We start from the raw sequence: 14,632 nt of genomic DNA, 5'->3' as shown, positions 1-14,632 counted from the left end.
AAAGCACGAGAGGTCAGCTTCCTCATTCAAACCATGAAGGTGTATCGTATCCAATTTATACATCCAAAACCGTTCACGCTGCAATAATTTTTTCTCAAAATCGCCACCCCTTTTGGCTGGCTGAACTATCTCAATAACACGAAATCTAACTGTGAGACTTTATGAGCAGCCTGCAAAAAATGCCTTGCTAGAGGAGATGTCAAATCTGGGCATCTGATATTACTGCGGTGCACGCTGATTCTGCGTCTAATTTCTCTAGAAGTCTCGCCCACATATCCCAAACTACATAGGCAGGTAAGATATATGACACTCTTAGAGGAACAATTGGCAAAGCCTTTAAAGGAGAACCAGGCACCTCTTCCTGGATGGGAGAAAGAATCTCCTCTTGCCACAAAATTGCACTGAGCACAATGGCCACATGGGAACATCCCCTGTGGCCTAGCAGAATTGGTAAGCCAATTACCTGCTGATTCTCTTTGCGGAGTGCTGTTAGCATGTACAAGTGAGTCCCGGATACTCCTAGATCTACGAAAAGCTCACACTGGTGGTTCTCCAAAGGTGTCACATAAGGATGGATCACTGCCAAGGATATGCCAATGTTCACGGACGATACGGGCTGCCTGTTGGGACAGAGGAGAAAAAGTTAGTACCATGGGGATACGTCTAGAATTTCCCCTTGGTTTAAATTGAAGTAATGATGCCCTGTCAATGCCGGCAGCTCTCTCAAGTGCTTCTCTCAAGATATTTTCACTATAGCCTCTTTGCTTAAAGTTTTCATACATGTTCCCTGCTTCAGTATAAAAGGCTGTATCATTAGAGGATATCCTGCGAATATGCAGGAACTGAATAAAAAACGGTAATCCACGTTTAAGTCTGGGTGGATGATAGCTGTCTGCAGCCAAGTACGTATTACGATCGGTGGGTTTCTTAAAGGGACTTGTATGTAGAAAACAATCCCTGAGGCTTACCAGAACATTCAAAAAGTGGATTTCACTGGGGCTGAATTCAAGTGTGAATTTGATAGTGGGTAAGGCATTGTCCAGGTCATTCTTGAAATCAAGGAGATCTTCCACTGTCCCTTGCCAAATAAAAAAGATGTCGTCAATGTAACGAAGATAAAGCAAAACATTAGACAGATATGCAGGGTGAGTGTAAACATAACGTTTTTCGTATTCGTCCATGAACAAATTGGCATACCTCAGGGCCATATTACTGCCCATAGCAGTTCCCTGGCGCTGTTGGTAGTATTTACCCTCAAATATAAAATAATTCTGGGTCAACACAATATGGAGTAAGTCCAGGAGAAACTGGAGCAGTGCTGGAGATAGAGCCATTGTGGATAATACCCGTTCAATTGCCCATACCACTATCATGTGGGATTGATGTATACAGACTTGATACATCCATTGTGCATAGCAGTACCGGCTTCTCGATCTTGCCAACCTGGGCAATTTTTGATTAAAAAGATGTAGTAGATCTCAACAGGCAATACAATTTAGGGATTGGAAGATAGAATTATTTCAAGATCTATCCAAAAGGACCATCGAAAGAAGAAGATTACTAAAGCTAATTCTGGAAAGTATTAAAAAGAAGGAAGGCCATTATAAATGGGGATTTCCACTCTCATTAAGAGCAACGGTTGCTGGGAAAACCAGCTTTTTAAAAGATGGAGAACCTTTAGCACCCTTCCTGAAAACTAACTTACCAGTCATAAATCTAGAAGGCTGGGAGGATTAGTAGATAAAATAGGAGCTTGTAAAATAAGGAGAGGCATGATGGGGGGGAAGCTCCCGATTCACGGGTCCTGCCCTGCGTCTGGAGGGGGAGAAAGGAGGAGGAGAAAGAAAGGAAAAAAAACCGCAGGAAAGGAAGTCTGAAAAAACAGATTGAATACTGTGGTTTATTCGGTCTGTCAGACTGGACCTAAAGTTGGGCTTTGTGTGTATGTGTGTTTCGGTGTGGAATGTAGGAAATGGCTTTATTGGGACACAGAGGGCAGATACTGCCCAGTTGGTTACTTTCACAACAGGAATCTCTCTTTTTAATTTGGGCTTTCTATCCAAGCAAGGGGAAAAATACAAATAAATAAACTTTAATGGAATCCTTAAACTTAATAACAATAAATGTTAAAGGGGCAAATTCTGGCCCCAAAAGGAGCAGAATTATAAGCGAACTTATAAGAAATAAGGCTGATATAGCCTTTATGCAAAAAGCCCATTTCACAGTGGGAAGTCTACCGATTTGGTTCGATAATAGATACAAGGAATGGATTACTAATGATAATAAGACTAAGAAAAAAGGAGGTGTAGCTATTATTTTGAACTCCAAATTAGACTTTGCCCTAGAGGAAATATATAGGGATGAAGAAGCCAGGATCTTGATTGTGCTGGGGAGGGTAAAAGGAATTCAGGTGACTCTGGCAAATGTATATGCACCTAACAAAGATCAAACAAAATTTATGTGCGAGTTCTTAGAAAAAGTAAATCAAATTGGGAGAGGTGTTCTTTTGATTGGGGGAGACTTTAACCTAGTTTTTGAACCGCACCTGGACTGTTCGAAAGGCAAAAGGTATACACAAGAGAAGGCACTGACCACATTAAAAAAAATAATTCAAGCACAGAGACTAGTTGATACTTGGCGAGTTAAGCACTTTTATGAAAAGGACTATACTTACTATTCCTTGGTACATAACAGTTACTCAAGAATAGATTACTGGCTTGTACAACAATCTCAAATATTGACAGTAAAAGAAATTACGATAGGTAAAATTACCTTCTCAGATCACGCCCCAGTTCTGTTAAAAATCGACCTAGGAAGTATCAAACCCCAAAACAATAGATGGAAACTCGATACCAGATTACTGGAGGATGAGGAAATCAGGGAGCAAATTAGAAATAATATAAAGGAATACCTTGACCTGAATGACACTCTGGAACTCTCGCCCAGTACAATATGGGATACTATAAAATGTGTCATTAGAGGTTCACTAATTAGCATAAAAAGCAGGAAAAATAAAGAAAAGCAGAAAAAAATTAATGAATTATTAGATGATTTGGGAAAAGCAGAACAGGAGCACAAAAAAGGAATTTCGACAAAACCCATAGATTGCGTAGATAAAGTGAGAAAGGAACTAAATCAACTATTAGATAGAGAGTGTGGAGAAGAATACTGTAGCCTCAATAGAAGGTTTAAAAAAGGGAAGAACAAATCAGGGAAAGAATTATCTGATTTATTAAAAAAAAGCTACCTCCAAGATATATAGAAAGAATAAAGAATAGTGTAGGAAAAACAACTTGTGATCAACAGGAAATAGGTGAGACCTTTACGAATTTTTTCTATAAACTATATAATCTAGGAACTCATGAATTAAAAAAGTCAGCTACCTTTCTGGATGAGATCAATTTACCAAAAATACAACTAGAAGACAAGAGGAAACTGGAGACTCTAGTCTCGGGGGCCGAGTTTCTGGAAGCGGTAGAGCAGATCCCTAGTGGAAAGTGTCCTGGTCCAGACGGCTTTCCGGCGGAATTTTATAGATATTATTCTAGAGAGCTATCTTCCCTCTTTTGCAGGATGGTTAATGATACTGGGAGGGATGTAACCTTCTCGGATATCTCAAATAATGCCTTGATTACACTCATACCGAAAGAGGGTAAAGGAATGGACGACTGTGCCAATTATAGACCAATATCTCTAATCAATTGTGATGTTAAAATATACTCACACATACTATCAAGTAGACTTGAAGAAGTTCCGGATCAGATTATAGGCAAGCAACAGACAGGTTTTAGAAAAGATAGACATTTGCAAGAAAACCTCTACGCAGCTATTGATATTATATACAAATGTCAAAAAAAAGGGAAGAGTCTGTTGTAATAGCATTAGACGCAGAAAAAGCGTTTGATCGCATATCGCGGGATTTCGTTTTCTGCTGCTTGGAGAAACTCGGCCTCGGGGATGGCTTTATCAATAGAATTAAGATGCTATACAAAAATCAAACTGCACAAGTAACCGTTAACTCATGTGCAAATAAAAGGTTTGCCATTACTAATGGAGTAAGACAAGGTTGCCCTTTATCACCAACCTTATTTAACTTATGTTTAGAACCCCTTATTCAAAAAATCCAAAATGAAGATAAAATAAAAGGAGTAATAGCAGGAAAAGAAAATATCAAAATTTTAGCTTACGCTGATGATATACTATTGATATTAAGTGAGCCCATAAATTCTATGCAGGAGTGTCAGGAAATCATTGACAAGTTCGGGGCTTGCTCCAATTTTAGGATAAATAAAGATAAGAGTACCATTTTGGATTTGGGCTGCACAGACATAACTAAGGACGAAATTAGGAAATTTAATAAATTTAGCTGGAGAAGAGCCATTAAGTACTTAGGAATATATCTATGTCGAGAATTAAACAATTTATTTACACTCAATTATAAAAACTTGATCAAAGAAAGTAAAAAGAAATTGAATAGTTGGGACCGACCATTTCTCAACCCTCTGGATAGAGTGGCGATTATTAAAATGCTGGTGCTCCCGAAGGTATTGTTTGTTATGCAGTACCTTCCAATTGCCCTTCCCGGTACTTGGTTCAAGGACTGGCATAAGCTATTTCAGGATTTCATCTGTGCAAAGACTAAGCGAAGTATCAAATACAAAACAATTAGTAGGGACAAAAAAATGGGAGGAACGTCAGCACCAGATATTTCAATTTATTATAAAAGTATACATTTAGCTAGAGTACTAGATTGGAAAGTAGAACTAGACCTTGTCTCAGTCTTCATTTGGCACCCATCAATTATTAGTAAATTGATAAAAACCACATCTCACCCTCTTATAAAACCTACTCTGAGAACTCTTCTTGGTTTATTAATTAAGTGGCAGAAAGAAACTGGTCATTCCCCCTTGACATCTTTGAGGGGAAATCCGGACTTCCCTCCAGCATCATCTCCACTTTGGTTCACTGTAAGTGGTCTCCACCAAGATACCCGTTTAATACATCTAGTAGGTAACAAACAAATTAAAATCCCTAAATTAGTAAAGGAATCTAAAAATATGACACAATGGTGGCAATTGCAAGTCCAAAGCTTTGTAAAAAGAAATAAACATATTAGGAGCGAGTTAAATACTATAGAAAAACGTATTTTTATACACAAAAGGCCCCCTAAGACAATTTCAGTTATGCATGATTTTTTAGCATTGAGTAGCCAAAAGGATCCCCCTCCTTACTGTCATAAATGGGAACTGTTACTGAATATATCCCTTGAAGAGAAGTGGCGTAAAATTTGGGCAAATATTTGGAAAATCACCAATAGTGACTTGCAAATGCTACAGTATAAAATTGTAACAAAATGGTATCTCACCTCAATACGGGCGGAGAAATTTGATCCTAGCGTTGGAGGTGTATGCTGGAGATGTGGGGGAAGGGAAGGTACAGAGATCCACATGTGGTGGAAATGCCCTCCTGTAGAAAAATTATGGAAGGAGTTTTCTGATTTTGGCCAAAGAACCGTAGGTCCCAACTTTAGCATCTCACTCATAACGGCACTCTTTAGTTTGGCTGAACAGGGGGATAATCCAGGCGCTATTTTTCTGAAGGAAATGGGTACATTGGTGGTCAAGAGCTTAATTGCCAAGCATTGGAAAAGCCCAAAACTCCCATCCCTCTCAGAGTGGATATCTCGAATGGATAAGTTAAGCGATTGGTCCTTTTCTGAGAAAGAAGCGGAATTATACAAACAACTAGTAACCATAGGAGAAAATAGCAGTGTCCTTTGAGGACTGATGTAGCCTTTCCTTAGGTGCGTAAATGAATGGAAGAGTGAATGGGTAAGTGTAAGCCCACTAGTATGTTTCTAGTATGTTTCAGTGTATATATGAGTTACAAGTGTGTATGTGTGTTTAAGAAGAGTTTTTAGAAAGTAGTATGCTAGAAATAGGAATGGCTGTGAGAATGTATATAGAGCTACAGATTGGGTATCGTTGATTATAGCAACTCTATATGTTAAATACTGCTGTTTTTCTTCTTTTTATTTTTTTCAGTTTGTTTTTTCAAGATACTATATTATACTATATGACTATGAATAAAGATGATACACGATTCTCAAACGATGATGCTAACTCTATCCAACATAAAGAGTGCTGCAATGAAGCTTATCTTAGTTGGGTGAATACCTAATCTGGTATGCTGAGTTTGATAAAAAAAAAAAAAAAAAGATGTAGTAGCCAATATAAAAGAACTCATACCAGCAACCTTTGATCTAAATACTTGGTCAAGTAACATGGCAAGGGGCTGAAAAACCGAGTCACTGCCAGCAACAATGGGACGACCTGGTGGAGCCGTTAAAGACTTGTGTATCTTTGGTAAGATATAAAATAAGGGTGTCAATGGGAAATCAGAGATCAAAAAATCAGCCAAACGTTTGTTAATTGTGTTATTACAAGACGATCAATTTCTTGTTTTATCTGAGGTAGCGGATCTTGTTGCAAAGTCAGATAAACATTGCTGTCCCCAAGTTGTCGTAAGACCTCATTCCTATAGTCAACGATGTTCATTAACACAGTGGCTCCCCTTTTATCAGCGGGCTTAATCACCAGATCAGGATCACTACACAACGTATCGAGTGCCTCACGTTGCTGTTTTTTGCTGACCTCTCTGGACTGACAAGCCGTACAGCAGAGACACTAGCTTTTAATCAGAGTGAGGTGGACGATTTGATACAGCAGTTCTCCAATCCAAATATCAGCTTTACTACTGACATTCCCTATCTCAAGAAACAATTTGAAAATCTTGAGAAATGCATTATCCAGTATAAGTTCCACTCAGAGACTCTTATTGAATACTTGAAGGTTAAACGCATCCCAAGGGGATTACGCCTTAACATTAGACCTACATTAACAAGTGTAGCCTGGACTTGATTGCCTTGACTGTGCAGGGGATTCAGGACGAGATCTTCAAGTTTGAGACCTCTGCCTCGGTCTTAAAGACTAAATTACAGGCCCTATTGGAACCTAACGACTCTGGTCTCTATTTTGAACAGCACCGCATTCTCCTTGAGATTTACAGACAACAAACCCTTACAAATAAACTTGACAAGTTCAGGAGGGATACCATTGACTACCAGGAAGATAGGGTATACTTCTGGTGGGATAGTAGACAATATAATAGAAATCCTTCCAATCGACCTCAGCCCACTCCAGATAGTAACTCTATCCCGGACAATAGTTCTGGTGAGGGATCCTTCACCTCTGGAGCTTTTTTAGGGCAAGGCAGACGAGGCCGAGGAGGAAGACGAGGAGGGGGAAGGGACGTTCCAGGAGACATCTGCGTCACCAGGAGCCAGACACAACAGAGAACCTAGTTGTCAATTTATCCCCCAGAGTATTGACAGCGACTGAAATTAAGGTATTGACTAAAGGACTAGGATTTGTACCGACCCATGCAGGTTCCCACCTTGAACTTGACTCTGATTTGTTTCGTTTTTTTTAGGACAATCCGTACAAAAGCGTTTTTTGCCAATCAATCAGGTTTCAATCCATCCACATTAAATTAAATTTTTCCACCAGAGGTAAATATCAGCATGTGTCGATCAAGAAGTAAGTGGACTCCACCCACTAATTATCCATCTGTTGAGACTTTTATTAACTTGGTTAAACGAGACGTGGCGACTCTGCCACATTCTGGCTTACTCACGGGACTCAGGTACAATTTGACACCATCTGAACGTGAGGCACTCAATACGTTGTGTAGTGATCCTGATCTCGTGATTAAGCCCGGTGATAAAGGGGAAGTCACTGTGTTAATGAACACCGTTGACCATAGGAATGAGATCTTACGACAACTTGGGGACAGTAATGTTTATCTGAGGTTGCAACAAGATCCGCTACCTCAGATAAAACAAGAAATTGATCGTCTTGTTACTGTAGCTTGAGATAATAACACAATTAACAAACGTTTGGCTGATTTTTTGATCTCTGATTTCCCATTGACACCCTTATTTTATATCTTACCAAAGATACACAAGTCTTTAACGGCACCACCAGGTCGTCCCATTGTTGCTGGCAGTGACTCGGTTTTTCAGCCCCTTGCCATTTTACTTGACCAAGTATTTAGACCAAAGGTTGCTGGTATGAGTTCTTTTATATTGGATACTACATCTTTTTTATCGAAAATTGCCCAGGTTGGCAAGATCGAGAAGCCGGTACTGCTATGCACAATGGATGTATCAAGTCTGTATACATCAATCCCCAGGATAGTGGTATGAGGGCAATTGAACGGGTATTATCCACAATGGCTCTATCTCCAGCACTGCTCCAGTTTCTGCTGGACTTACTCCACATTGTGTTGACCCAGAATTATTTTATATTTGAGGGTAAATACTACCAACAGCTCCAGGGAACTGCTATGGACAGTAATATGGCCCTGGGGTATGCCAAATTGTTCATGGACGATTACGAAAAACGTTATGTTTACACTCATCCTGCATATCTGTCTAATGTTTTGCTTTATCTTCGTTACATTGACGACATCTTTTTTATTTGGCAAGGGACAGTGGAAGATCTCCTTGATTTCTAGAATGACCTGGACAATGCCTTATCCACTATCAAATTCACACTTGAATTCAGCCCCAGTGAAATCCACTTTTTGGATGTTCTGGTAAGCCTCAGGGATTGCTTTCTACATACAAGTCCCTTTAAGAAACCCACCGATCGTAATACGTACTTGGCTGCAGACAGCTATCATCCACCCAGACTTAAACGTGGATTACCGTTTAGTCAGTTCCTGCGTATTCGCAGGATATCCTCTAATGATACAGCCTTTTATACTGAAGCAGGGAACATGTATGAAAACTTTAAGCAAAGGGGCTATAGTGAAAATATCTTGAGAGAAGCACTTGAGAGAGCTGCCTGCATTGACAGGGCATAATTACTTCAATTTAAACCTAGGGGAAATTCTAGACGTATCCCCATGGTACTAACTTTTTCTCCTCTGTCCCAACAGGCAGCCCGTATCGTCCGTGAACATTGGCATATCCTGGGCAGTGATCCATCCTTATGTGACACCTTTGGAGAACCACCAGTGTGTGCTTTTCGTAGATCTAGGAGTATCCGGGACTTACTTGTACATGCAAACAGCACACAGTTCCCATGTGGCCATTGTGCTCAGTGCAATTTTGTGGCAAGAGGGGATTCTTTCTCCCATCCTCGAAGTGGTGCCCGGTTCTCCTTTAAAGGCTTTGCCAATTGCTCCTCTAAGGGTGTCATATATCTTATTACCTTCCCATGTGGTTTGGGATATGTGGGCCAGACTTCTAGAGAAATTAGACGCAGAATGAGCGAGCACCGCAGTAATATCAGATGCCCAGATTTGACATCTCCTCTAGCAAGGCATTTTTTGCAGGCTGCTCATAACGTCTCACAGTTGAGATTTTGTGTTATTGAGATAGTTCAGCCAGCCAAAAGGGGTGGCGATTTTGAAAAAAAAAATATTGCAGCGTGAACGGTTTTGGATGTATAAATTGGATACTATACACCCTCATAGTTTGAATGAGGAAGCTGACCTCTCGTGCTTTCTGTAGAACTCTTTTTCAAATCGTCCTATTGAGTTAAAGGGACTCCGAGCTCAAAAAAAAAAAGAAAGTTGTACTCACCATGGGCTTTCTCCAGCCCAGTACTGGTCGGGAGGTCCCACGCCGGCGTCCTGGCCCCTCTCCTTCTCCCCGCTCCGGAATGGCTGGCAGGCCGCAGCCCGGGCGACACTCTCCCGAGTGTCGGGCTGCTTCTTCCGCATATGACACGGATTACGTCACACGCCGGCCGCCTCGCGTCATCATGGCGGCCGGCGTGAAAGTACTGCGCATGCGCGAACAAAGCGCGCATGCGCAGTACTTTCACGCCGGCCGCCATGATGACGCGAGGCGGCCGGCGTGTGACGTAATCCGCGTCATATGCGGAAGAAGCAGCCCGACACTCGGGAGAGTGTCGCCCGGGCTGCGGCCTGCCAGCCATTCCGGAGCGGGGAGAAGGAGAGGAGCCAGGACGCCGGCGTGGGACCTCCCGACCAGCACTGGGCTGGAGAAAGCCCATGGTGAGTACAACTTTCCTTTTTTTTTTGAGCTCGGAGTCCCTTTAACATTGCCAGTGAATAGCTATGATATTCCAGCTTTTATATGTTTTTAGGGTTTTCACATATTCTTATTTGAATAATATTTTCTTGTCCTGGTGTTATTAGATTTAATTATACATGTATTCTGTTTATATTTTAGAATGTCAAGACCATCACACCGCTCACCATCATCATTCCACCGTTTCTGACAAGTGCTGTGGATTTCTAAGTCTTTGCATTAGCTGCAGTTCCTTCTGTTACCACTATACACTTGCGGCGCTGCTCCCTATCCCCATACAAAGCGTGGCGGCCATCTTGGGATTGGAGCTCTGTGACACTCCTTCCCAGTGCCAGCCATCGCTATGGAGGTTGAGGATGTCTGCGCGTCACGCGTCACAGGGCCGGCCCCGGTGTGATGGCCTCTTTCCCAGATTAACAGGCGCATATAAACAGCGCCACGCGGACTTTCTATCCAGGACACCGCCGCTCTGCACAACTTTGCTGTTGCCTCCAGCTGTCTTCAGCCAAATCCCATTGATAAAGGAATCTATTTCCGAAACGCTGCTCCATCTGGGTAAAATAGCGGTGTTCCCTCTTGTCACTGTGATTCTCATGGACTTTTGTTTTGTCACATGTTGCTGTATATTTCTTCAGTCTTGTACAGCCAGTGCATGATCCTCTCTCTATTTTCCTGATGTACCAGTTAACAGCATGCTATTATAGCATATGTTATGCATTATTGTACCTGTTTATATATCATGCATTTGGCTGTGCACTGATGTTTTTATAGCTTGCACAGACCACTTTACATGTCTTTTTTGTATGACTTGTCAGCACTTTCAATACAGACTTTTTTGCATTGAATATACACGGTGTGCATGTCCTTTTACTTTCTATTAGTATTGTCTTTTAGACATAGCACCCACATGCATTGCAATTTAAGCTGAATTCTGTCTATATTTAGGTGTGCATCCTCAATTGCCTTTCTTAGCTCCCTCCCTTACCCTCAGCAGTATTAGGCATGACTAGGCCTCCCCCCACCCAGCAGTATTAGGCATATGCAGGCTCCCACCTTACCACCAGCAGTATTAGGCATGACTAGGCCTCCTCCCACCCAGCAGTATTAGGCATATGTAGGCTCCCACCTTACACCCAGCAGTATTAGGCATCATGACTAGGCCTCCCCCCACCCAGCAGTATTAGGCATATGCAGGCTCCCACCTTACCCCCAGCAGTATTAGGCATATGCAGGCTCCCACCTTATCCCCAGCAGTATTAGGCATGACGACTAGGCCTCCCCCCGCCCAGTATTAGACATATGCAGGCTCCCCCCCTTACCCCCAGCAGTATTAGGCATAACTAGTCTATATGCCACCCCCCGCCCGCAGTAATACACATATGCAGGCCCTTCCCGCAGGCTCCGATAACCCAGGGGTCGAGTGGGGTGTGGACGTGGGTGGACGACAACCACTTGCTTTTTTCAGAGGGTGGATGCCTTCCACCGTGGCATGTGTGGAGGGGAGCAGCACAGAGAAGGAGAGCTTTGGGGACAGCGGGGAAGGGCAGACGTCTCCCCCCCCCCTTCCCTCACCTTGGGGCTCCCCTTCCTGGCTCTCCCCTCCGGTATTTTTTAAATCTCAGCGGCTAAAGTTGCCGGAGACTTACTGCCGTTCTTCCAGCCGCAAGGGACGCTCTGCTCTGTGCGCGGCTAGTCTGGTCTTGAGTAGACCAGACTAGCCGCGCACAGAGTAGAGCTCCATCCAGTGGCTGGAAGAACAGTGGTAAGTCTCCGTCCACTTTAGACAAGACAAGACAAATAACATTTATATTGTGCTTTTCTCCTTGCGGACTCAAAGCGCCAGAGCAGAGCAGCAGCCACTAGGGCGCGCTCTATTGGCAGTAGCAGTGTAAGGGAGACTTGCCAAAGGTCTCCTACTGAATTAGTGCTGGCTTACTGAACAGGCAGAGCCGAGATTCGAACCCTGGTCTCCTGTGTCAGAGGCAGAGCCCTTAACCAGTACACCATCAGCCAACCATTAGCCGCCGAGATTGAAAAAATACCAGAGGGGAGAGCCAGGAAGGGAAGCCCCAAGGTAAGGAAAGGGGGGGGGGGGGAGGGGGGGGAGACGTCCACCCTTCCCCGCTGTCCCCAAAGCTCTCCTTCCCGCTGGGGGGACACCTGGCTACCTGGGGACATATGCACCTGCCTACATATACTGGGCACATATACCCCTGGCTACATATACTGGGCACATATACCCCTGGCTACATATACTGGGGACATATACCTCTGGCTACATATACTGGGGACATATACCCCTGACTACATATACTGGGACATATACTCCTGCCTAAATATACTGGGCACATATCCCCCTGGCTACATATACTGGGGACATATACCCCTGACTACATATACTGGGCACATATCCCCCTGCCTACATATACTGGGGGCATATACCCCTGCCTACATATACTGGGCACATATCCCCCTGGATACATATACTGGGGACATATACCCCTGGCTACATATACTGGGCACATATCCCCCTGGCTACATATACTGGGGACATATACCCCTGCCTACATATACTGGGCACATATCCCCTGGCTACATATACTGGGCACATATCCCCCTGGCTACATATACTGGGCATATATCCCCCTGGCTACATATACTGGGTACATATACCCCTGCCTACATATACTGGGACATATACCCCTGGCTACATATACTGGGACATACCCCTGGCTACCTATTCTGGGGACATATACCCCTGCCTACATATACTGGGCACATATACACCTGCCTACATATATTGGGCACATATCCCCCTGGCTATATATACTGGGCACATATACCTCTGACTACATATACTTGGCACATATACCTCTAGTTACATATATCAGAAGAATCAGAATCGCATTTATTTCGCCAAGCATGACTAGGTCATGCCCGGAATTGGGCTTGGCACATGAGTACAGGGCACATACATAGAAACATAAGAGACAGCATAGTGTTATAATTTAAGTAAGCCTCAGTTATTTGGATTGAGGTAGTCAAAAAGGCTTGGGGTGCAGACCTGCCCTTTAAGGGGATTTTCTCTTAGAGAGAAAATCTACAGAACTAGGACATACCAAGAAGCTGTTCTATGGACAAGGCCATAGGTCTCACTTAACATGTACACCACAAGAACAGTAAAGTGTAGGGGGATAAAAGGGACCAAAAAGTCCTCTTACTAAAAAAGCAAGCTTGGTGTAATTGCCTTCTTAAAACAGAAGGAAATTTGCAATAATTCAGTTATAATTGAACATTTGTGGTTACCTACAATGCACTACTACTAAATATGCAAATTATCCCTTTTCGCCCTTGTTAAGCCAAGCAAGCATCCAGAACCGCTGGTATATAGCAAGCCTATAGCTTTAAGTTTTACACAGCCATATCAAACCCACATGTAGACAGCCTGTTTCGGACTTTTGGTCCTCATCAGTACATGGCAGGAATTGATAAGGCTGTATGAAATAGGGCTTGGACGAGTACAACAGATTCACCAAGCAGCTCAGGGTGACCCAAACTACTAGGAATGTGTAGTGGGATAAAAGGGACCAAAAAGCCCTCTTACTAAAAAAGCAAAGCTTGGTGTAATTGCCTTCTTAAAACAGAAGGAAATTTGCAATAATTCAGTTATAAATGAACATTTGTGGTTACCCACAATGCACTACTACTAAATATGCAAATTATCCCTTTTCGCCCTTGTTAAGCCAAGCAAGCAACCAGTTTTGCTTTTTTAGTAAGAGGGCTTTTTGGTCCCTTTTATCCCCCTACACATTCCTAGTAGTTTGGGTCACCCTGAGCTGCTTGGTTACTCTGTTGTACTCGTCCAAGCCCTATTTCATACAGCCTTATCAATCCCTGCCATGTACTGATGAGGACCAAAAGTCCGAAACAGGCTGTCTACATGTGGGTTTGATATGGCTGTGTAAAACTTAAAGCTATAGGCTTGCTATATACCAGCGGTTCTGGATGCTTGCTTGGTTTAACAAGGGCGAAAAGGGATAATTTGCATATTTAGTAGTAGTGCATTGTGGGTAACCACAAATGTTCATTTATAACTGAATTATTGCAAATTTCCTTCTGTTTTAAGAAGGCAATTACACCAAGAACAGTAAACAAAGCCATGTTTATTCAGCATGGAAATTCTTTGTATCTAGGGCAAATATCTTATAGAATATTAATCGAGTAGGAGTGTGTCCTGACATCACAAGAGATCTGAACCAATCATAGATGGCTCAGATGATGTCACATTTAACTCTTTCTGGTTCATATAAAACTCACAGCCGGAGTATGGAGTAGCACTTTCTGTCTTGCTACCTGTCCCTGCTGGCTTAAACCTTTATATAATCCATTTCTGTTCAGATATGATGTATGCTGTACATAGGTAGTCTAGATGATGTAACATAGTATAGACATACAGTGGGTTGCAAAAGTATTCGGCCCCCTTGAAGTTTTCCACATTTTGTCACA

At 42.6% G+C, this 14,632-nt stretch overlaps 1 protein-coding gene across 2 annotated transcripts in view; it reads left to right on the top strand.

Moving 5' to 3' along the window:
- KCNMB1 (potassium calcium-activated channel subfamily M regulatory beta subunit 1) overlaps positions 1 to 14,632 on the top strand; it is a 475,157-nt gene that overhangs the window by 100,187 nt on the left and 360,338 nt on the right. The window lies entirely within an intron of this gene.

Source organism: Hyperolius riggenbachi, chromosome 3 (genome assembly GCF_040937935.1).
Source record: "Hyperolius riggenbachi isolate aHypRig1 chromosome 3, aHypRig1.pri, whole genome shotgun sequence".
In the NCBI taxonomy this organism is placed as follows: Eukaryota; Metazoa; Chordata; class Amphibia; order Anura; family Hyperoliidae; genus Hyperolius; species Hyperolius riggenbachi.
Note: the sequence above shows the minus strand (reverse complement) of the source record. Positions and strands in the feature narration are given on the sequence as shown.